Source organism: Tupaia chinensis, unplaced genomic scaffold (assembly GCF_000334495.1).
Source record: "Tupaia chinensis unplaced genomic scaffold, TupChi_1.0 Scaffold000340_1, whole genome shotgun sequence".
NCBI lineage: Eukaryota > Metazoa > Chordata > Mammalia > Scandentia > Tupaiidae > Tupaia > Tupaia belangeri.
The window spans coordinates 2,844,675-2,866,505 of record NW_006159834.1 but is presented as its reverse complement, the minus strand read 5'-3'; the positions used below and the strand labels follow the sequence as shown (position 1 = coordinate 2,866,505).

The window sequence follows — 21,831 nt, the reverse complement described above, 5'->3', positions numbered from 1 at the left end:
TCCTTAGGGGTCCATGACCATACTCATTTCTACTTACAGAAAGGTCCCTTTATAGTCTTTGTTGCGAGCACAATCTCCTCTGCTTCATGCTTGGTTGTTGACCTGTGCTGGTCTGGAATGAAATCTTATGTGTCTTCACATTTTAACATAATCATTTGTATGCAAATGGTTACTAATTATATAGTTGGTTTTCAGTCTCAAATTCTTCTCCAAGCTCCAATCCTACATATACAATTCTTGACGCAATGACCAGCTACACTTCATTTAACTCTTCCACAGGCTCATCAACTTCAATATGTCCAGAAAAGAAATTAGCATAATTCCTCAAAACCTGGTCTTCCTCTTCTATTACAGATTTAGTTCATGACATTGCTATTGCAGTAGTCATTGCTTTTGCCCAAAATGAATATTCCCCTTTCTTAACCCAACACTGAGTAAAGGACTGAATCTTATATAACTAACTTGCTAAATATTCCTCCAGTTCATAGTGTCTTCCATTCCTGGCATTGGTGACATTACTGAGTCATCGACATTACTCACCTGGTCTAGGGAAATCTATTCTAAATAGTATGTATATAAGAAAAGACAATTTAGCATACTGGTAAATAACATATACTCAGGCAGAATATGCTTGTTTAAATACTAGCTTTAATAACTTAATAGCTCTACAATCTGAGGCAACTATGCAACCCTCTGCTTCAATAAGTTCTCCTTCAGGAGACTATACTATTCACCATCTTTCCCTGGTCACTGTGACTTATCCTCAAGTCTCCATCAAGTAGGATATCCTCTGTTCCAGGATTCCCTCTCAAAGATACAGAGTTAATCCAATACTACTTCTCCATGATTCCTTAATATCCTTTATAGTTTCTATCTTGAGACACATATTTCGATCTGTCCTGAAGATACAATCTGTGTTTTTGTAATGCGAATTAGCTGATTTATGATTGCTAAGTAGGAGAATGAGGTTAATATAATGCAGAGGTCAATCTAATGTTGGTCCATTCATAACTTTTCCAAAGAGGTTAATATTTTAAAGACATCAAAAGAAAAAGTTCCACAGTTATAGAAAGCATGTTGGTAAAATATGAAAATCTTAAGGAAAAAAGCTGAAAACCCAGGAAACGCCTCGCCTTTGGCATGGGGTTAGTGAGCTGAAGAATTGCTTCCCAGTCACGGTGGTATGGTAGTTCCACCACATTGCTGATGCCACATGGGAGACTGGGATCCCAGTTCTGGGTGCAGCAGGGTACCTGCGTGTCCTCATGATCCTGGCTGACTGGGAAAGGCTGAAGGTTCACAGTGTGACTCTATCGAGGGTGTGTGTGTGTGGGGGGGGGGGTGTCTCATCAAAAAAAATAAATAAACAATTTGCTATACTTTCCACAGAAGTAACTGTGAATATTTCTCAGTGTTAAATGCACTGGGTAAGATGTTTTGTATAATTTTGGGAACCAGCAGATGACATAATGATTACATTGCTGGACTCCCACGTAGTCGACTGTGGTTTGAGTCCCAGACTCATTGGCTTAAAACTCACGCTAGGCGCATGTGCGTGCATGCCAAAGAACCCAAGAGGAGAATAGAGGAGAAGGGATTGCGGTATGTCCATCCCCTCTAGGGAGTGATTTCTCGCTTTCTGTTTCTCTGTCTCTCTTCAGCGAGCGCACATGCCCTATTGCAAAAATCTCTCTAAACAAAAAAAATATATATCTTAAAACATTTTGTTCCACCTGGTCTTTATTATAAGTGAATAGTCTCAAAGATTTTAGAACGATGCATGAGCCCAAGGATTAAGCCTGCAACAGATCAGCTGATTTTGTCACTAAATACAAATGTGGAGCGCATCAACAGATAGCGAAATGCTTGTGCTTTTATTAAGACTTCTATTGCTTTTGTTAGTGCTCAGCTTTCCAAGTTAAATGAGCTTTGAATATCTATACAATCTTATTTTTCCTGTAACCCTTGTTTTTCAATATGTAATTTTGCAATGCACAAGCATTTTTTTTCAGGAATACATATATGCCACTCCAACAAAAGTGCTTGCTTGTACATTAAGATAATGTGTCTGCTGTCCCCTTAACCTGTGATTTTTCTAGCGAGCAAGGATCACCACATATTAACAAGTGAGGGATCACTCTCATTTCCTACCTCAGTAATGTTTGATGAATTAAACAAAACTATAGAAGACGCTGAATAAATACTAGTATCTTCTCCTAATTTGTCAATCAAGCAGAAACAAGGTTCTGTGTATAAAATGTCTCAAACAAGAGCTTTTCACATGCTTGTAACATAAACTCCAAAGCTTCTCAACACAATGCCCATGGCTTTACCTGCTAGTGTGTCACTCCGAGCCTCCTGTGTTAGCTCGTCAGGTGGGCTCCCTGTGTTCTTGCTACCCAGTGTGGGTTTGCCTCCTCATTTTGTTCACGCCCTTTTGTTATTGAAACAGAGGCCTCTATATTCTATACACCCTGTTATGACCTGGTTGTTTTTGTACTTCACCCTGACAGTAGCCTGCTTTCTTAAAACATACTTTTATCCCTTAACTTCTTCCTTTTTTTTTTTTTTTAATTTACAGAGAGATTTTTACTCTCAGGCATGTGCACTCACCAGAGAGATAGAAAGATGGAAAGCGAGAAATCACCTCCCAGTGGGGATGGCCATGCTGCAATTGCTTCTCCTCCATTCTTCACTCAGGATCTTAGGCACACACATGCACATGCACCCAGCATGAGTTTTAAGCCACCAGGTGCGGGACTCAAACTATGGTTAACTACATGGGAGTTTAGGAATGTAACCATTACACCATCTTCTGGTCCCTCCTCTAACAGCTTAGTTGCTTGCTTTCTTAGATTGGAGTTAAGCGTCATGAGACCAAATACACTTAAATGTTTGTTTGAAAAACTCTCTTCTAGAAACCAGATGGTAATAACATTTTGTTTCAGCCTGATCCCAAGCTTGTCCTGCACCAGCTTAATGGGTTAGAAACACCTGCATCTTCCACCTCCTCTCCTCATATCTCTCCCATAAAACCTCAAAAGTTCTGCTATTCAGAGAGATGGCTTTGGAGAGTCGAGTTCTGCCATCCTCCCAGGCACCTTTTGTATAATAAATAAATCTTTCTCCTTTTAAACCTCACTAATTGTCTTGAGTTTGGTTTTTGAGCAAAGAGCAGTTTGACCTGACTTTCAGTAACTCACTGGTTTGAATAATGACTTGTCTCCAAATGTTCATGTTCTCAATTTGATCCCACTGTAATAAAGTTTGTAAGGGGAGGCCTAGTGGGTGGTGATTTAATCATGGAAACAACACATAAATAGATGAGTATCTTGAAAGATCCATTGAGTTCTAGCTCTCAGAAGAAGGGATTAGTTTCCTTGACAGTGGGTTGTTACAGACAGCTCTTCCTCTTCCTCTCGCTCCCTCTCTGTCTTTCTACTGTGCCCACTGTCCTCTGTACTTGTGTCAGCCATGTTCTAGCCACTAGAATTATGAGTCAATAAACCTCTAACCTCGTCTCAAGTATTTCTGTTAGCAATGCAATAATAGTCTGAGACACTTTCCCTTCTCATCTTCCCTAACAGACTTTCTAGTCCCCTCTAAGCATTAAAGTCCCAAACCTTAGTTTAGTGTCTCCTCCTCCTTAGAAAGACCTAAACCTCACTCTCCTCATCAAAGGGTCTGTTGCAATAATATACACGTTGGTCATTAACCAGTTAGTGTCGTATGTTATTGTTCACTCTTTTATTAAGTATGTTCTAACTCTAACTTAATATCTAAAATAGGCCTACAATCTACAATTCAGTTTTTATTTAATTACTTATTTAAGTCTTTAGTTGTTATTACTGTTTTCTAATTTGACCAAAGAGAGGTAGTTCTTCCATTTTGGACCAGAGAGAAAGGGAGAGTGAGAAAGCAAGCTGCCAGGTTTGGGACCTGAACTGCTGTTGGCCATGTGGGAGTCCAATGCCTCATCCACTATGTCACTTGCTGGCCCTAACAATCTACAGTTCTTATAGTGCCACAATCCAGATAAGAAGCCTGTACTTAATATATACAGGCTTAAAAATTCTTAAAAACAAAACAAAACGAATAACCAGTGTATGGGAGGGCAGCAGGTAGCATGCTGGTTAAAGTGTGAGACTCCCACATAGCCAATTGCACCTCAAGTCCTGGACCTGGCAGCTTGAAAATCACACTGCGTGCGTATTGCCCACCCTAGAGACTAGGTTAGAGAGTTACTGACTCATGATTCTAGTGGCATATGTCCCCCAAATCCAGAAGAGAATGGAGGAAAAGAAATTGCCACGTGGCCATCCCTCCAAAGGATGATTTCCCACTTTCCCTGTCTCTGTTTCTCTCAGAAGAGTACACATACCCTATGGTAAAAAACTAAAAAAATTTTAAAAAACATATAGCAGGGCTAGCCCATAACCTGGTAGTTAAGGGAGCTAGATCCCACACAGCTGACCTCATAGTTCAAATCCCAGCCCCAATGGCTTGGAAAACATGCTGGGCATGTGTGTGCCCAAAATACTGACAGGATGGAGAAACAGAGGTGACGAGATTACTGTGTGACCACACCCAGCCTGTGCCCAGCATCCATGCCCTCTGGTAAAGAAAAAGAAAAGGTAAAACTAAGAGAGCAGAATAAGTCATATTGGGTTAAAGTAAAAAGTTGGCAAATCAATGAAGCAAGCTAAGAGGTTATTGCAATAAACTCCATGTGAGATTTCTGTGGAACAAAATTGTCCTTGTTTCAGAGGGGATTTTTCTTTAAAAAAGAGAAAGAAATAAGGAAAATAAGGACAATTTAGGTAAATAAAGGATAGGAATGAGTAAAAACATGAATCTAAGTTACAAAGTCCTAGTAACAAGAAAACAGTAATACCACTGAAACAAAAGATGTAGAAATTTATTTCAGAAAAAAAAGAATTTGGTTTTCTTTTCCTATATTTAGACGAAGGCGATACAATATATAAACTGCTTTTTAAATGAAATTCAATGCTATCTTTTATTCTGAAATTTTTGTCTCTCTTGCCTCATTGTTTGTGCATTTTATTAACCCTGGTAACTGATGTCCACCATTTTAAAGCAACAGGCGACAAAAACAAATAAAGTTGCCTCACACCTATATGCCCATGTAAATATTTCTACTGAAAAGATCAGTTGAATCCAAAATGTTAGGATTATGCATCCTATGCTCATGTGCAATTTAGAAGACATGTAAAAATTCCCATTATGGGAACCAGCACATGACATGGAGGTTGAAGCTCTGCATCCCACATGACCCACTGCACAGTTCTAGTCCCGGACATAGCAGCTTGAAAAACATGTTGGGTGCATGTGCATGTGTGCCCAAAACCCTCAGAAGAGACTGGAGGAAAAGGGATTGCAGCATGGCCATCTCCCCTGGGAGGTGATTTCTCACTTCCCCTCTCTCTGTCTCTCTCTCTGGTCTCTCTGGTAAGTGCATGTATCCTATAGGGGAAAAAAAAAAAAAAAAAAAAAAAAAAAAAAACAACCATGGATGCTAATAGTCAGATCAAGACCCAAGTTAAAATGAAAGTTTTTAGAAATCTAACAAACAGACCAGCAGATGGCACAATGGTTATGTCACTAGACTCCCATGTAGTCAACTGCAATTCAAGTCCCGGATCCGGTGGCTTAAAACTCATGCCAGGTGCATGTGCATGCATACCCAAAATTCTGAGAGAAGAATGGAGAAGAAGGGATTGTGGTGTGTCCATCTCCCCTGAGGGATGATTTCTCACTTACTGTCTCTCTCTGTCTCCCTCGCCCTACAGCAAAGATCTGTCAAAAAAAAAAAAGAAAGAAAGAAAGAAAGAAAGAAAGAAAGAAAGAAAGAAAGAAAGAAAGAAAGAAATCTAACAAATGTATAGTCACTTGACTGAATTTTACAGTTTAAGGTAAGAAGTTATTTTAATTCACAGCCATTCCGTTATTTGGCTTAAGGATTTTACCTTTTGTCATGCAACCTAGAAGTATAAGGATATAAGAATGTTACATTCACAAAATAATGGGTGATGTGAAATTAAACTCCTTCATTTCTTTTGTGGCTACAATGGATAATGAGCTAATTGAGAAAGTGACTACTGACGGCAAGTCATTGAAATCTTTACTTATTTTGTTTTACTTAGATGTCCTCTCCCAAAATCTGTTCATTGTACAACAAAATGTTGCTACTGCAAACCAAGAAAGTAAACAATTTCAAATCATTATGTCCATCTGGACTGAGTGAAGCCATCAGGTAGAGCTGTTTCTAGAACTGTGCTCGAAGTGAGGTAGAGTCTACACATTACTTCTTTATATTTAGAGTCAACGCTAGAAAACTGAGTAGACACTCCTAAAATATATGTAAATCTCTAAGCTTCTGAAAATATTTTCCATGCAGAATATGTGTGCTATTCATTAATAGTTTGGAACTATCTCCATGCAATTTTGTAGTTAAAATTTTAAGAACTTTGGTTTTAACTTATTTCTTAGGCTGCTTACATAATAAAGACTTTTTTTTTATTATTTTTTCATGGAAGGGCAATTAGGATATTTTCTGCAGCAAGATTTAAAATCCTAAATTCGAATTTAGGGCAAGAGGGATTATTCCTTCCAATCAGTTCTCCAAAGTAAAAAATAACAACTACATTTTGTTTTGTTTTGCTTATTCTAGGCATGTCTTCGAATTGCATGAAGATAATAATGAAAACAAATATTTACTGAGTGCTTAGCATGTCAGAAACTATGCCTGGTATTCTGTACATATTAGCTTATTTAATCCTTTCAGACTCTGGGAGGTAGATAATAATGCTATTCCCGTTTTCTAAAGGGACAAATTGAGATTTCGAATGGTTATTTAGCTTGACCAGATACATATAATTAGAAAGCAGTCGCAGTGGTATTTAGACCTATGTTTGTCTTAAACTATGAGGCTTATCCCATATTGTGTAAAGGAAAACATATTTTAGTCTTCTCTATTAGTTTTCTTTATGTGATATTTATTTAACTTTCATAGTGTACTTTTCATATATTTCTTTTTTTTTTTTGAGAGAGAGAGAGAGAGATTTGCTACAGGATGCAGGCGCTCACCAGAGAGACACAGAGATAGACAGAAAGTGAGAAATCAACCTCGGGGGAGGGGTAGAGGGGTGGTCATACTGAAATATCTTCTCCTTCATTCTCCTCTCAGGATTTTGCACATACACGCACAAGTGTCTGACATGCGTTTAAAGCTGCCGGGTCTGAGACTTGAACTGCGGTCGGCCACATGGAGTCCAGCTGCTCAACTACTGTGCCACCTGCTGGCCCCACTTTTTATGTATTTCTTCTGAAACTATAAGCACTTCATCTTCATGATGGTCTCTGAAACTACAACCTAAGTATAATTTAAAATAGTCTTAAGAAAATGCTGTTAATTCACTCCAAATAACATTAAAATGACTTCATAGTATCAGTCTGTTTGCTTCTCTCAGATCAGTTTTAATGTCATCAGTCAGAAAAATCAACATTAAGGTCTTGGCCCTGTGTGCTTGTAAGAAACCATTGAAATAAAGGGAGATTTTTCATTGCTGAAAAGGCTGAATGGGTGTCAAGCTGGTCATTTTTCAGCTTACAGGCCGATTAGTTACAACAGTTCAACTAGAAAGTCATTGCCCAGGGCACCGTTCAAAGTAGTAGATTCTATGATGTAAACTGGCAGAGGGATATTAAAGCAAGTGGGAGAAGAGGGTCCTTTTGGGGAGAAATGTGATAAGAACACATGAAATACAAAGTGCACTTTGAGACTCTCTGGGACTCAGAGAAGACCACCCACAGGAGTCCCTTCCTGTTGTAACTGCAGGAAAGGGAGCACCTCCTCAGACATTTGCATCTCTTCCCTATTCCTTTTTTTTTTTTTTTTGGAATGTGATTTAGCACCAGTGCCTGCTGGATAAAAAGAGTCTGATTAATGTGTAGCGCTTCCTGTTATAGCATACACACCGAGGTAAGTGATGGAAGACCCTCACGTAATTGGATCTGAAATTGAGTAAAATGATGAAAAATTTAGCAGAGCCTTTGTCTTTCTATGCTACAGTGGGGACAGCCAAGAGGTCAGGATACTTGGAAACGATGAGGGGCATTTGATAGTCTCTGCTGGTAAAAATTTGTTTAACACAGTCCCATGATTAAAAGGAGTGTGTGTACCCTGCTGTGGCACCAAGGTGCAAGAGAGGGGATAATAAATTGGTGCCATTGACAAGATGTCATTTGTTATCTGCTTTAAAATGTCAGGTCGTGTCATTATGGTGAAATATTTTCCCTCTTGATGTATGTCTTACAAAGCAGGTTCAATGTTTGGCACTATTCTATTTCAATAAAAGAAAACAGCTTTTAATCTGGAAAGCACTGTCACCAGGAAGAAAATAAGGTCATTTGAGACTCTTACTTGGTCATTTCTCCCCAACCCTCCATTAGCAGTATATTTCAATCGCCCAGTTGGTCCAAATTCTTTCCTTAATTTATCTTCTGAGGAGTGTAATTATCCATCTGCTCTCTTGGCCAAAGGCAGGGAGAAAAAGGGATTTTAGATATTGCAAGGTTACCAAAAGGCCAGAACCGGAGAGCTACACAGACATGTGCACTACCTGTTTATGCAGATTTCTCATAACTCCTTCCTGAAAGTCTCAGAATGCCAGCAAATAAGACGAAGCTCTCCTAGATTACATTAACTTAAAATAAGGAAAACAAAAGTTTTAAAATGCTCTTTCTATTTTGCTGGAGGGTACATGCATCACTGGACAGAGAGAGCAAGAGAGAGAGAGAGAGAATGAGAGTGCATATCTCCTGTGGGGAATGGTCACTCCACAATTTCTTCTCTATTTCTCCCTCATTTGGGCATTTGGGACATGCACGCACATGTGTCCAGTGTGTTTTTTAAGCTGCAGGTTCTGGGACTCAAACTATGTAGTTAGCCATGTGGAATCCAGCCACCTTAACCACAATGCCTCAAACTAGTTTATTCAAAGCTCCTAGGTAACAAATAAATTATACAGACTAAGTTTGCATTATTATATTTTTTGTGAACCAGGAGAAATAGAACAGGATATTATAGGTGGGTAGAAATCCTAATGAAACTTATGCAAGGAGACTTCAAAGTATTCATGGAAAATGGGATTAAAGTATAACTTATTTTGGAGTAAAGAATTCTCTTTTAGAGAGATTTTTGCAATAGGGCACATGTACTCACTGGAGAGACCATCCCCTCCCCTCCAGAAGGGATGACCACACCGCAATCCCCTCTCCTCCATTTTCCTTTTGGGATTTTGGGCATGCACGCACATGCACCCGGTGAGAGTTTTAAGCCCTTAGGTCTAGGACTTGAACCACTGTTGACTACGTGAGAATCCAGCAACACAACCATTAGGCCATCTGCTGGTCCCTGTGCAAACAATTTTTTGAAATCCATGCATTGTTTCTTCATAATGCACACATTACATGAACTTTCTGAAGACAACCTCGCACAACCTCTAGTGGCATTCAGAACCTCAAAGAGAAAAAAGCAAACTTCACCTGAGAAATCCTGTTCTCCATGAGCTTAGCTATTGGTGAGGGGACAGTAGAGGCAAATAACTAAAGGACAAGAAGGTTCATGAGAAACATCTAATCTTTAAAGACTTCTGCACACACACAAAAAATCTCCCTGATGATAATGAATACAACTAACTCCCTCAGAGACTGCATTTAAATGAATCTCCTGTGGTGATGGCAGCTGCTCCTTCTATTACGGTTAAAAATATCAAGTCTCTATGTAACTTTTATTCAAAATGTCTACACAGTTACCTGATTTAGGTGGAGATAAAACTGCTGAGTTCATGCATTAATTCTTTAAACTCAGTGCTTTCAGTTTACAGGAAGTATATATATATATATATATAAATCTTTTTCTTTTTCTTTTGTTTCCTTTTTTTATTTATTTATTTAGGTTTTTGCCATAGGGCACATGTTCTCATTGAAGAGAAACAGAGAGAGATAGAGAGGGGGAGGGAGAAAAAAATCACCCCGGGGGGGGGCAGAGAATGGCCTTATCACAATCCCTTCTCCTCTGTTCTCCTCTCAGGATTTTGGACATGCACAGACATGGAGCACAGGGTAGTTTTCAAACCACCAGGTCTGGACTTGAACCACAGTCTGCCAGGCAGGTGTCTAGTGTCTTAACCATCATACTACTTTGGGAGATATTTTTGCTATAGGGTGCATATACTCGCTGAAGAGACAGAGAAACAGAAAGCAAGAAATAGAAATCACCCCACCCCCTCCAGTGGAGATGGTCACACCACAGTCCCTTCTCCATTCTCTTCTCGGGATTTTGGGCATGCACACACAGGCACCCAGTGTGAGGTCAACCCACCAGGCCCAGGACTTAAACCATGGTCGACTATGTGGGAGTCCACTGACTTAACCAGTACACACACCATCTGCTGGTTCCTATATATTTACTTTTAAGAGAAGAAAATTTTAGGGAGAATTTCATGAAGCAAATGAAAAGACCCAAGACCTTTCTCTCCCCACTTACCATAGCTGAAACCATTTAGTTCGGCCATTCTTCCAATGTCTAAGGTCAGTCCTCAGCTTAAGCTGGTTAGAGGGGAGGCTGCAGGGCAATTGCAGGCAGGCGGGAGAGCAGGGACAGCAGAATCTGAATTCTACTAACCTTGCTCTCCAGCTTGGCATTGAATCATTCTCACAGCTGCACTAACTTTGCCCTTCTGCTTCAATGTGGAAAAACTTGGCTTCCCCTATCCCGTTCCTGAAGCTGTGTTCTTAGCAATGACCTCGTGGCCCGGTCTCTATGGACTTATCCCTGTCTTATTCTTGACAGCCTCTTTCCTATAGATTGGAGGCTGCTTAAAAATCACCTCCTCAGGGAAACCCCCTGCAATTCTGTTGACTAGGTTTTATTTTCTTGCCATATGGTCTTACAGCACAGTATGGCACTTATTCAAAATACTCTCACCCCAATTATAGCTATATGATTACATATGTATAATTTAGAGCTGTTTCTCACCCTCACTAAACCATTGGCTCTTTGAAAACAAACATCAGGCCTACCTCACTTGCATCTATATTGGGAGTCACTAACAGATAGGGTCTGGCCCATGGCAGTTATTCAGTGGAAAGCCAGTAATGCATTAATGAATGCCTGCCATCAGCTTAGGGTTTCTTTCCTGAAAGCCTGCTGCCTGCCCGTCCTCCAGGCCTTCAGTGATCTCCACCTTTGGATGCTCCACACACCTACTGCTACTTTGAGTTCATCAGGGCACTGACAGTGGCCTTCACTGCCAGTCTGGCACAGAGCCTTTCGGAGCCATGCCTGTGTGTGTGGCTTGTTACTTAGCACCAGACACAGCGTCTTTTTCTCTCCAACTCTGTAAAACACATTTCAACCCAGATTCAGACCCCCTCAAACTGTCTTATTTACTCCCAGTATTGAAACCCCACCTAGTTATGCCCTAAGGTGAGATGACCTGCTTTGGTAGCTCCAGACGTTTGACCCCCATTGTGCCTACTCCTGAGACCATAGTTGATGCTTTGCAGGTGAAGAAACGCCAAGGTGAGGCAAGCTAAACGAAGCTATTTGAAGCAGGACTCGCAAGTAGAAAGCTCGTCCAAAATGTGCCCCTTCAGCAACACAAAGTCAAACGCTGATGTCTGAAGAGAGAATGAAAGGACAGGACATATGGTGGGAGGGATTCCAAAAAGACAGAGAACGACTGCCTCTGGGCACCCGTGAATTTAGCCCTCAGAAATCAATTGTGTAAAGACTATTTAAGGACGGTAAGGTTTGAAAAAGGACATGAGAAAAGATGTGTGTGTGTGAAGATACAAACTCAGCTCATTTTACATTTACAGACTTAGTTTAGCAATTAAGACTGACATTAACTAGAACTGCTCCTTTGTTAAAAGAACCTAGAAACTTATCCCCTTTCCCCCAATTCATATTTTCTATATCAAGACTATGTCCTGTCCTGTCTCTGGTAGAAACTTACCAGTATGGGATATGAAGCCATGCAATTATCAATTACACAGGTATATGCCTTTGAACTATGGATTATATAAAATGTACCTTTTGATTTTGGAAGCTTAGGTTTGATAAAATTAGTGGGTTTTTAAGAATTTAAACCATTAGTCTGGGCACTTAGTGGCATAAAGATTTATTACTGAATTTTGACGAAAAGGATCTTCATGTTTAAAGAGAGAATTGTTTCTAGAGCTTTTTGAAATAATGCCCTTGAAGAGATATTTGACATTTAAAATAGATTAAATAAAAACAAATAAAGTAATCACATAGATTGCATCATTATCTTAGCAAGATTTGCCAAGTCTGTTTCTTTCTTATGTACTTAAACAGTTCATTATGTAATTTATCTCCACAGAGGTGGGTTGACATTTGCATTCCAATGTTTCCAAAGGTTTCTGTACACACAGGCCCTTCTGCACAAAAGTATCTTTTCAAAATATAGCACCATATCATTGAGACCTGCCTCAACAACCTTGTTTCATCCGTGCATCTAAACGTTGATGTACAAATAGTTCTCTGGACAAATTGAAGGTGACTTATAAATCAGATTTTTCTGACCATAACAAAAGTGTGCATGTCCTGATGAGCTCACTATTTAAAGGGATCTCATACTGAATGCGTTTTTTTTTTTTTTGAGAAAAAGTCAACCAAGCCTGGCCCCATAACTCAGCAGATAAGCCCTGGGCAAAGGAAGCCAGATCCCATGTGATCAACCAAGGTTCATGTCCTAACCCTTGCAACCTGAAAAACACACTAGGTATATATACATGAATGTCCATAAGCCTCATGGGATGGAGAATTGTGAAAAAAAAAAAAAGAAAAAAAAAAGGATTGCATGTGATGAGGCCCCACTGGAAGGTACTTTCATTCTCTCTCATGCACGTGCATGCACACGCATGTAATCCTTGGCATTACAAAAGTAAGTCAAATAAATAGCAACTTTAGTAATAAGCATGGGCTACACTTTATCTATTATTTTCTATGATAGGATGTAACTCTCAGAAGAATAAAAATAAATATATAAATATATCTACATTAGCCATTCTTTGCTCATCAAGGTTAAATAAACCTATTCATTAGCTAAATGTAGCTTTTGCATTGTTTTAAGTTTATTTCTTTCATGAGAGTGCATGCACATGAGAGGGAGAAAGAGAAAGAGAAGCACCCTTGACAAGACATCATCATCCTACTACTATCTTTCTCCCCAAGTCTTCCAGGTAGTCAGAATATGGCGCATGTATGCATCTGCCCAGTGTTTTTCAGGTCAACGTGGGATCTGAACAATGGTTGCCCTGTGGCTTCGAGCACTGCAGGTCAGTACACTATCATCTGCACCAGGGAGGCTGGCTAATGTCTTCTGCATATTTGGTATAGGTGTCATAGAGAGTCTAACAATGATTTGTCACAGTGGGGCAAATAACTATTCATACAATATCATATCTTATAATTTACTGTAGCCATTTCAAATACAGATTAAACATTGCTATCAGATAAGAAAGAAGATTTCTTTTTTATTTTAGAGAAATTTTTGCTATAGGGTGCGTGTGTACTCCCTAGAGAGATACAGAAAGTGAGAAATCACCACCCAGGGAGATGGCCATGTTGCAATCACTTCTCCTTCATTCTCCTCTCAGGATTTTGAGCATGCATGCACACACACCTGGTGTGAGTTTTAAGCCACTGGGTCCGGGACTCGAACTGCCGTCAACCATGTGGGAGTCCAGCAAAGTTAGTTTTCCACAGCGCTCGCTGCCCCCTAAGATTGCTGTTTGATGGTTTTGATGCTTAGTGTCTGTCCTTAACTACTGGAAAAAAACAAGAGTCTTGCATGCTTTTTCTTCCACTGTATCTATCCAGTGCCTAAATGCACAGTAGGTGTTAAATCATCATTTCATAAAAAATAAATGAATGAAATACTGTGCATCTAGCATGCTCACTTATCTACTCGGAATCAAAGCCTCTCTTTGAAACAGCTTCATGGATTGTCTGTATTCCTCTCAGAGGACACTGGTTACTCTGTCATTTTCTGTGTGTGATCATGTAAATTACTGGACTGCAACTACCTTCAGGGACACTTCTTTTCTATTCCTCAAAGGGAAAGTTATCTATGTACACCAATTGCATTTCATTTCAGCAACTGTTCACTACTGAGGAAGTATCCAGAATCTGCCATGTGGCATAGAAAGTAACTTGGGATGCTGAGTTATTCCCACTAAATCTACAAATGGAAGAAATGTTGCTGAAATGGTTTTTGAGAAGACCATGCTAAGATATTTGGAGTTGAGCCAGCCGTGTAGTTAAGGGAGCTGGATCCCACATGTCCTACTATGATACTAATCTTGGCCCTGGTAGCTTTGAAGAAAAAACAAAAACAAAACAAAACAAAACAAAATAACAGACACACGTGCATGGGGAGTCCCCAAAATCCTGATGGAATGGAGAAACAGAGAGAAGGAATTGCAACATAACCTCTCCCCACCAGGGAGTGTCTCTCTCTGCAAGCACTCTCACTCTTAGGCAATTAAAAAACAAAAAGCTATCTGGAATATTTTACAAATTTACAAACTTATAAAAATACATTAGAATGGGACCAGCGGGTGGCCTGGTGGTTAAGGGCACTGAATTCCCACATGGCTGACCACGGTTCAAGTCCCAGACCTAGCGGCTTACTTTCTCACCCTCCTTCATTCTTTCTCTTACTCTGTCCCTCTCTGGTCAAATTTAAATAAATAAATAAATAAATAAATAAAGTTAGATAAAATTATTCTTTTAAAAAATACATTGGAATTATGAATATAAAAACACAGTTTATTGGTCATAAAATAAATGTAAAAACATTAATTATTTTGTCCCAAAGAAACTAAGAAGGAATTTTTTTTTTCACAGTTTTCCTCTTTAAAAGAAAAAAATTCTCCTCAGCTAGGTACTAAATAAACATATGATAATAGAGTAGATTTTCATTATCTAATAGTTTCTCTGTCCATCATTTGTTTGTCTATGATATGTCTCTTTTTTTTACCATGCTGAATAAGGAGCATTTTTAATTTCAACATTTTTACAGTATATTTTTTAAATATATTTTTGCAGCTCAGAACTTCTGAACATGGGTTATTTCCACAATGATTGGTAAATCATGTCAGTAATGGTTTAAAATCCCAATATTATAACACATTATCTATCTTCAAGGGAAATATTTAGAAACTACAAAATGACTCTTGAGAGACAGTAAAGTATATCTAAGGTATACTTATTATTATTTTACTTCTTTATGTTAAAATCCAATTCACTAATCTTGTGTATTGTCTTCTTAGTCTTTTCTAATCTACATTTTCATAACTTTCCACCCTCCATTTAAGTGGAATTTTCAAATAACTGAAACAATATTTGCCATATCACATGCTTTGGAATTTTGAGGTAGAAAAATCTATTACAAAGCATAAGCAATCCCACGATCAGACTGTGGAAACCATGGCAAATTTCTTAATCTTTAAATCCTCATTTTCCTTGATGGTATAAATGGAAACAGCAAGTACATTCACAATTTGTCACAGGATTACATTAAATTGTGTGAATGACAATATGTGAAAATATCTCAACACTTGAAAATATAGTACATTTATTAAACCATTAGTTTTCTCTGGAAAATAGCTAATATGGTTCTGATTTTGGCAGACGATTTTAGTCACATTCAACAACACATTATTATATGTAGAGGAATCTTACAAAATGTCTAAGTTTTAGTTCACAAAGATGTGTGGAAATTCATAAAATTCTTTCTTTTACCGAAATAGCTTATATCTCTGTCTTTTTTCTCTTATAAAATACAGTTTTCCTATATAAAGTAAAAGATGTATTAAAGATAAGACAGGTAGAAAATTCACTCAGCTGTTGTAAATGTCATTATTTGGAGACATATCCACCAAAGCAACAACATATATGTTGAAGTAAGACTACAAAGGTTCTGCTCATAGGACTGAGCAAACACAACTCCACCCTCTACAACCCATTGAATGCAGCCATGAAACCTAAAAGGAATGCATGGGACAGCTATTTGAAGACTCAGCAAAGCAAATAATAAATGAGAGGATTAAGTAAGAAGGCCAGCGGTCAAAGTACTATTGACCAGCAGTGGGCCTTTCATGGTGTTCTTTCCTCTGGTTTCACCAGCACGAGCTCAATGCAGTTTGAAATCTGGAAGAGATAATCAATACAGAGAGAGAAATCTCCAGTAAAAATCCTCTAGTTCTAGCTTTAAGAAGAAGAAAGAGATGTCCTAAGGCTCACAGAAAGGGGAGAAAGTCACCACATTTTTTCCTCTTGTTCTTCCTTGCCTCTGCTCTTTTGTGTCCTGGGACCCAAGCAGTCCTGTGTATGCACGGACCGTGCGGCTACAGTGCTGTAGAAGAGCAAAAGGCTCTGAGGAGAGTGTGGGGTAGAGGAGACTTCCTCACAGACCTGGGACTGTGGTTCTGAGAGGATTTCAGAGAATGCCCATTGACTTTTCTTCTCCTTCTCCATCTTCTTTCTTCTTAGTCGCAAATGTGGGCATAGTTCCAGGACGTGTGCAGCAGGATGGGTACATTGAGACCAAATTTTGGCTCAAGAACAAGAAAAGAGGAGGTCCAGAGAGCTGAATAGAATATGCCCAGGCAATGTTGCAGAGGAATGGACTCAACTTGAAGTTGTTATGGACTTACCTCTGAGCCAAGCATGAGTGGATCTGATATGGATGGCATACATGGTAGCATTTGATAACTGATTATAAGCTAGAGCATTACCAGACCAACTTGGTGCTGTATATGTGGGACAGATCAAAACAGCACTGTAGTATTTTGAAAACTAAACTGGTATTAGAATCACAACTCACAGGGCTTACTCTATGTCCGAGTGACTAAGGGAGTCAGATCCCACATGGCCAACCACAAGGTTCGAATCCTAGCCCTAGTTGCTTGAAAAACACATTGGGCATGTGTAAAACATGTCCAAAATCCTAACAGGATGGAGAACTAGAGGAGAAGGGATAGCATCAGGGCCCTGATCCGTTATGCGAGTGCTAGCTTCCTCTCCTTCTTCCTCTCCTTCTGTCTTTCTGTCTCTCTCTGGCAAGTACATTCACCCTCTGGTAAATTAAAAATAAATAAATAAAAAGAATCACAATCACAATGCACAGAAACTAACTGGGTCAATTGTTTATGAAGAAAAATATTGCTTGCTTAAAAATAGCAACATTTTCTGTAGATGTCAGCCAAGACCCAGAAGCTCATAACATGATACTGAAATGAAAATAAAATAAAAAAAGGATAGTCTTTTCAACATATAGTGATGAAAAAACTGGACATCCAGACACAAAAAGAAAAGCAAAGGAAAAAAGGATCTGGACACAGACTTTGCACCTTTCACAAAAATTAGCTCAGAATGGATCAGAGACCTAAATATAAAATGAGAAAACATGAAACTCCTAAAAGATAACACAGAGGAAAAGCTGGGTGATCTTGGATTTGCAATAACTTCTTAGATACAACACAATAATCCACAAATTTAAAAATGTGATAAGTTGAGGTTTATTACAATTATAAACTTAAGCTCTGCAAAAAGAAAAAAAAACACACAAAACAGAATGAGATGACAAGCTGCAAACTGTAAGAAAATTAAAAAAAATTCTGATAAAGGACTGGTATTCAAAATATACAAAGAATCATTAAAACTGAACAATAAAAATATAATAAAAGATGTGCCAGCATTGAGCATGGTAGTTAAGGTGTTGGACTCCTATGTGACTGACTGCGGTTTGAGTCTTGGACCCAGTGTCTTGAAAAATCACACCTGGTACGTGTGCATGCATGCCCAAAATCCAAAGGGGAGAATGGAGGAGAAGGGATTGCAGCGTGGCCATCCTCCAAGAGTGTGATTTCTCAGTTCCCTTCTGAACTCTTTCACTTCTGTCTCTCTGGCAAGTGCATGCACTTTAAGCAAAAAAAAAAAAAAACAAAAAAAAAACAAAAAAAAAACCCTTAAAATAATAATAATAAAATAATTCAAGTATGGATAAAAGATCTGAAAGATCTGAGAGGAAACTTCACTAAAGAAGATACACAGATGGCAAGTAAGTATATAGAAAGATCTTCAGCGTCACATATCATTAGAGAACATCAAGTTAAAACAATAATGAAAGGGGCCAGCAGATGATGTAATGGTTATATTGCTGGACTGCCACGTAATCAACTGTGGTTTCATTCCCAGACCTGGCAGCTTAAAACTCATACCAGGCATGGTGTGTGTGTGCATGCCCAAGATCCCAAGAGAGGGGCATAGCCATGCCCCCTGGGGCGGGGGTGATTTCTCACTTTCTGTTTCTCTGGTGAGTGCATGCTCCCTATAGCAAAAATCTCTCAAAGAAATTAAAAATGAGAGAGAAAAGCCATTCCACACCTATGAAAGTGACCAAAACCCAGGACACCCAGAACACCAAATGCTAGTGAGGATATGGAACAGAAGGAATTCTCACTACAGGTGGGACTACTAAATGGCTATAGCCAGTTTAGAAGACTGACAATTTCTTACAAAACTAAACATACCCTTACCATATGATTCGCCAGTCATGCTCTTTGGTATTTACTGAGATGAATTAAAAATTTACATCCACACAAATTCCTACATACGGACCCAGCTGCAGTAGTGTACACTGTCAAGATACTGTGTTCTAAAGGCAGAATCCACAGGAGAGGCCCAGGTTTGATATCCATTCCCATTCCCACCTAAAGGCTAGGAAGGTGGCATGTGCTTGTAATTCCAACAACTCAAAAGGCTGATCTGGAAGGACAGAAAGCTGGGCAAGGACAGCCAGACCCTATGCAAATAAGAGCCAAGCTCTGTGGCATATACCTGTAGTACCAGCTGGGAGACTGAGGTAGGAGATCACAACATCTAGATGCTGTTTAAAACTTAAAACATAAAACAAAACCCTCCATCTAAACATGTATAGCAGCTTTATTCATGATTTCTGAAACTCAGAACTGAGATACTCTTCAATAGGTGACTGGACAAAACTATCGTGAATCTAAACAAACATTATTCCATGATAAAAATAAATGTTATCGATCTACAAAGACATGGAGACACTTTAAATGCATACTGCTTAGTGGAAGAAACCAATCAAGAAGACATACTGTAAGATTCAAGGAAAGGCACATCTGTGGAGAGCATAAACAGACCAGTGATAGCCAGAATTTGGGTTTCGGGATGGGGGTTGTGTTGGCAAAGCACGGTGAATGTTTAGGGCAGTGCGACTATTCTGTACAATGCTGTCATTATGGATAAATGTCATTATAAGTTTGTTTAAAACCCATAGGATGGGGAACCAGCAGTTAGCATAATGGCTATGTCGCTGGACTCCCACGTAGTCGACCGCAGTTCGCGTCCCGGACCCGGTGGCTTAAAACTCACACCGGGCGCATGTGCGTGCATGCCCAAGATCCCAAGAGGAGAATGGAGGAGAAGGGATTGTGGCGTGACCATCCCCCTGGGGGTGATTTCTCGCTTTCTGTCTCATGTCTCTGTCTGTCTGGCGAGCGCACGCACCCTATTGCAAAAAAAAAAAAAAACTCTCCAAAAAAAATAATAACCCATAGGATGTATAACATAAACACAAATCTAGCTGTGTCACTAGATTCCTATGTAGTTGACTTGAGTTGAATACATGTGGTTCGAGTCCTGGATCCGGTGACTTAAAGTCAACAGCAGGCATATGTGCATTCATGCCCAAGATCTCAAGAGGAGAATGGAGGAGAAGGGACTGTGGTGTGGCCATCCCCCCTAGGGGGTGAATTCTCACTTTCTGTCTCTTTTTCTGGCAAGCTCACGCACCCTCTCCAAAATCCTGTCCAAAACCCAGAAAACTATAAATATTGGCTCACCAATTGTAATAACTATAGCACATGGAAAGTGTTAATATGAGGGAACATCAGAGGGATGGGTAGCATTAATGCTATTGGCATCTAGGGGGTCAAGGAAGAGATACTGCTGCCAATTCTACAGCACACAGGGCAGCCTCCCCCATTGTTACCTGGTCCAAAATGGCAATAGTGCCAAGAGTGAGAAACCCTGCTCCAGGAGGGATTTCCTCCTTCCATTTGTAAGACACTTTAAAAATCATTTTCCAGTTATCTAATTAATCATAGAAAAAATGCTTATTAATATAATTTGATGGGACCCACTTACATAATGAAGGTAGTTTTCATACTAGCAGGCATTTTCAGCCAGCATTCTAACGGCAGAAGCATAGATCATTAAAAAAAGGGGGAGGGGGAGGAAGCACCTTGGCTTCGCTGCCAGATATTTTCAAACAGAAGCATTTATTTTAGTGGTTGCAGGGAAACAAATGACAACTTTTGGGCCAGTTATCACTGCACCACCAAAGTTGTTCAGGTTTTTTACAGACTTCTGGAAAAGGTGCCAAGGATGACGGAAACTCACAGAGCAGGACGCCACTCTATTTGCAGAGTCCGAATGAATGTAACATTCTCAGCTGATCAGAGCTTTCCCAGCATGAGAGTTCTTTCACTCAGCACTGCTGTAAATCCAAACACCCAGGGTTGGTCTCATGGTTTTCTTTGGGAGGTCACTTAAGGACTAAGGCATTTAAAGGGTTAACTAAATATGGTTTGCATATACAGGGTGTTCAAGTTAAATTCTTCAGAGCAAAGTCACTATTAACCACATTTTCCCTTTCAGTCTCTACATCTATCTCCTACTGAGACAAGCTGAAAAGCTGCAGCCTCTGAGAGAAACGTGCTCACATTTGATGGGACTGGAAGGCGAGTGGGTCGTTGTGCAGGTACAGTGATGCTGAGATCAGCCCCAGGTGCAGGCATGATCACTCAGGGTGATTTTGTTTGCTAAGGGACATTTGCCAGTCTCTAGAGACATTTGTAGTTGGTGTTTGTCAATGTGCAGAGCCATTTTTAGTTGTCACATTTACGAGATAGGGTACAACTTGCATTTAGTGGGGAAAGAACAAGGCATGCTAAATATTCTACAATGAACAGGACAGACCCCCACAACAAAGAATTATCTTGTTCAAACTGTCAATATTTGTCAAGGTTACAAAACCCTGCTTTCTGAGCTCGTTCATTTTCATAAGCGTTGGCTAAGTTTTCCCAACTTATACATCTTATGATAAGTTATGTGGATTATATCTGAGATGAGAGCTCTTTAGAGAGGATCTGTCAAAGCATGCATTTGTTTTGTAATATTTGTCATCATAAAGTCTTGAAAATATTTATGCTATTTACCTGATGTTCCAAATAGGCTTCAAAGAATTCTTGCAGTCTGATAGAACTTCCAAAGCCAAGAGGTCTTTGTAAGTTTGAGTTTAAGATACATCTTTCAAACCAAAGAGAAAATAGAGAGGTAAGACATTTATGGGACACAGAAATGGATGATTATCTGTTGATGATAACGAGTATGGTATCTTCAACTGGACCGGTATGCAGTGTATTCATGTTGGATAAATTCACTTTACAAGTGTTAGTGATGCATAGTGATTGAATGTATCAAATTAAAAAAAAAATTAAGACCTATCTTTCATCTTCCAGTTTCGGTGCCGCAGTGTTTCTAGTAAAATATATGCCTTATGGTACAGATGCTTGAAACTGTCACACATTAAGTGTTTCTTCTCAAATACTATTACAGTTTTCTGCTTCCATTCTTTTCTTATACATGTCTGGAGAACCCACATTTTATTATATTTAATTTAT

General features: G+C 39.3%; 2 long non-coding RNA genes across 2 annotated transcripts in view; one reads left to right on the top strand and one right to left on the bottom strand.

The window, feature by feature from the left end:
- The window catches only part of LOC102490048 (uncharacterized), a 95,797-nt gene extending 85,094 nt beyond the window's left edge, over positions 1 to 10,703 (bottom strand). The window contains exon 1 of the long non-coding RNA XR_335106.1: positions 10,571 to 10,703. This is a non-coding gene — a long non-coding RNA (uncharacterized LOC102490048). The remainder of the gene's footprint in view (positions 1 to 10,570) is intronic.
- Positions 10,704 to 20,515: 9,812 nt separating this feature from the next.
- Positions 20,516 to 21,478, top strand: LOC114008437 (uncharacterized). The gene is made up of 3 exons (XR_003549966.1): positions 20,516 to 20,666; positions 20,807 to 20,909; positions 21,383 to 21,478. It is a non-coding gene; the product is annotated as an uncharacterized LOC114008437 (long non-coding RNA).
- The last annotated feature ends 353 nt before the right edge of the window (positions 21,479 to 21,831 follow it).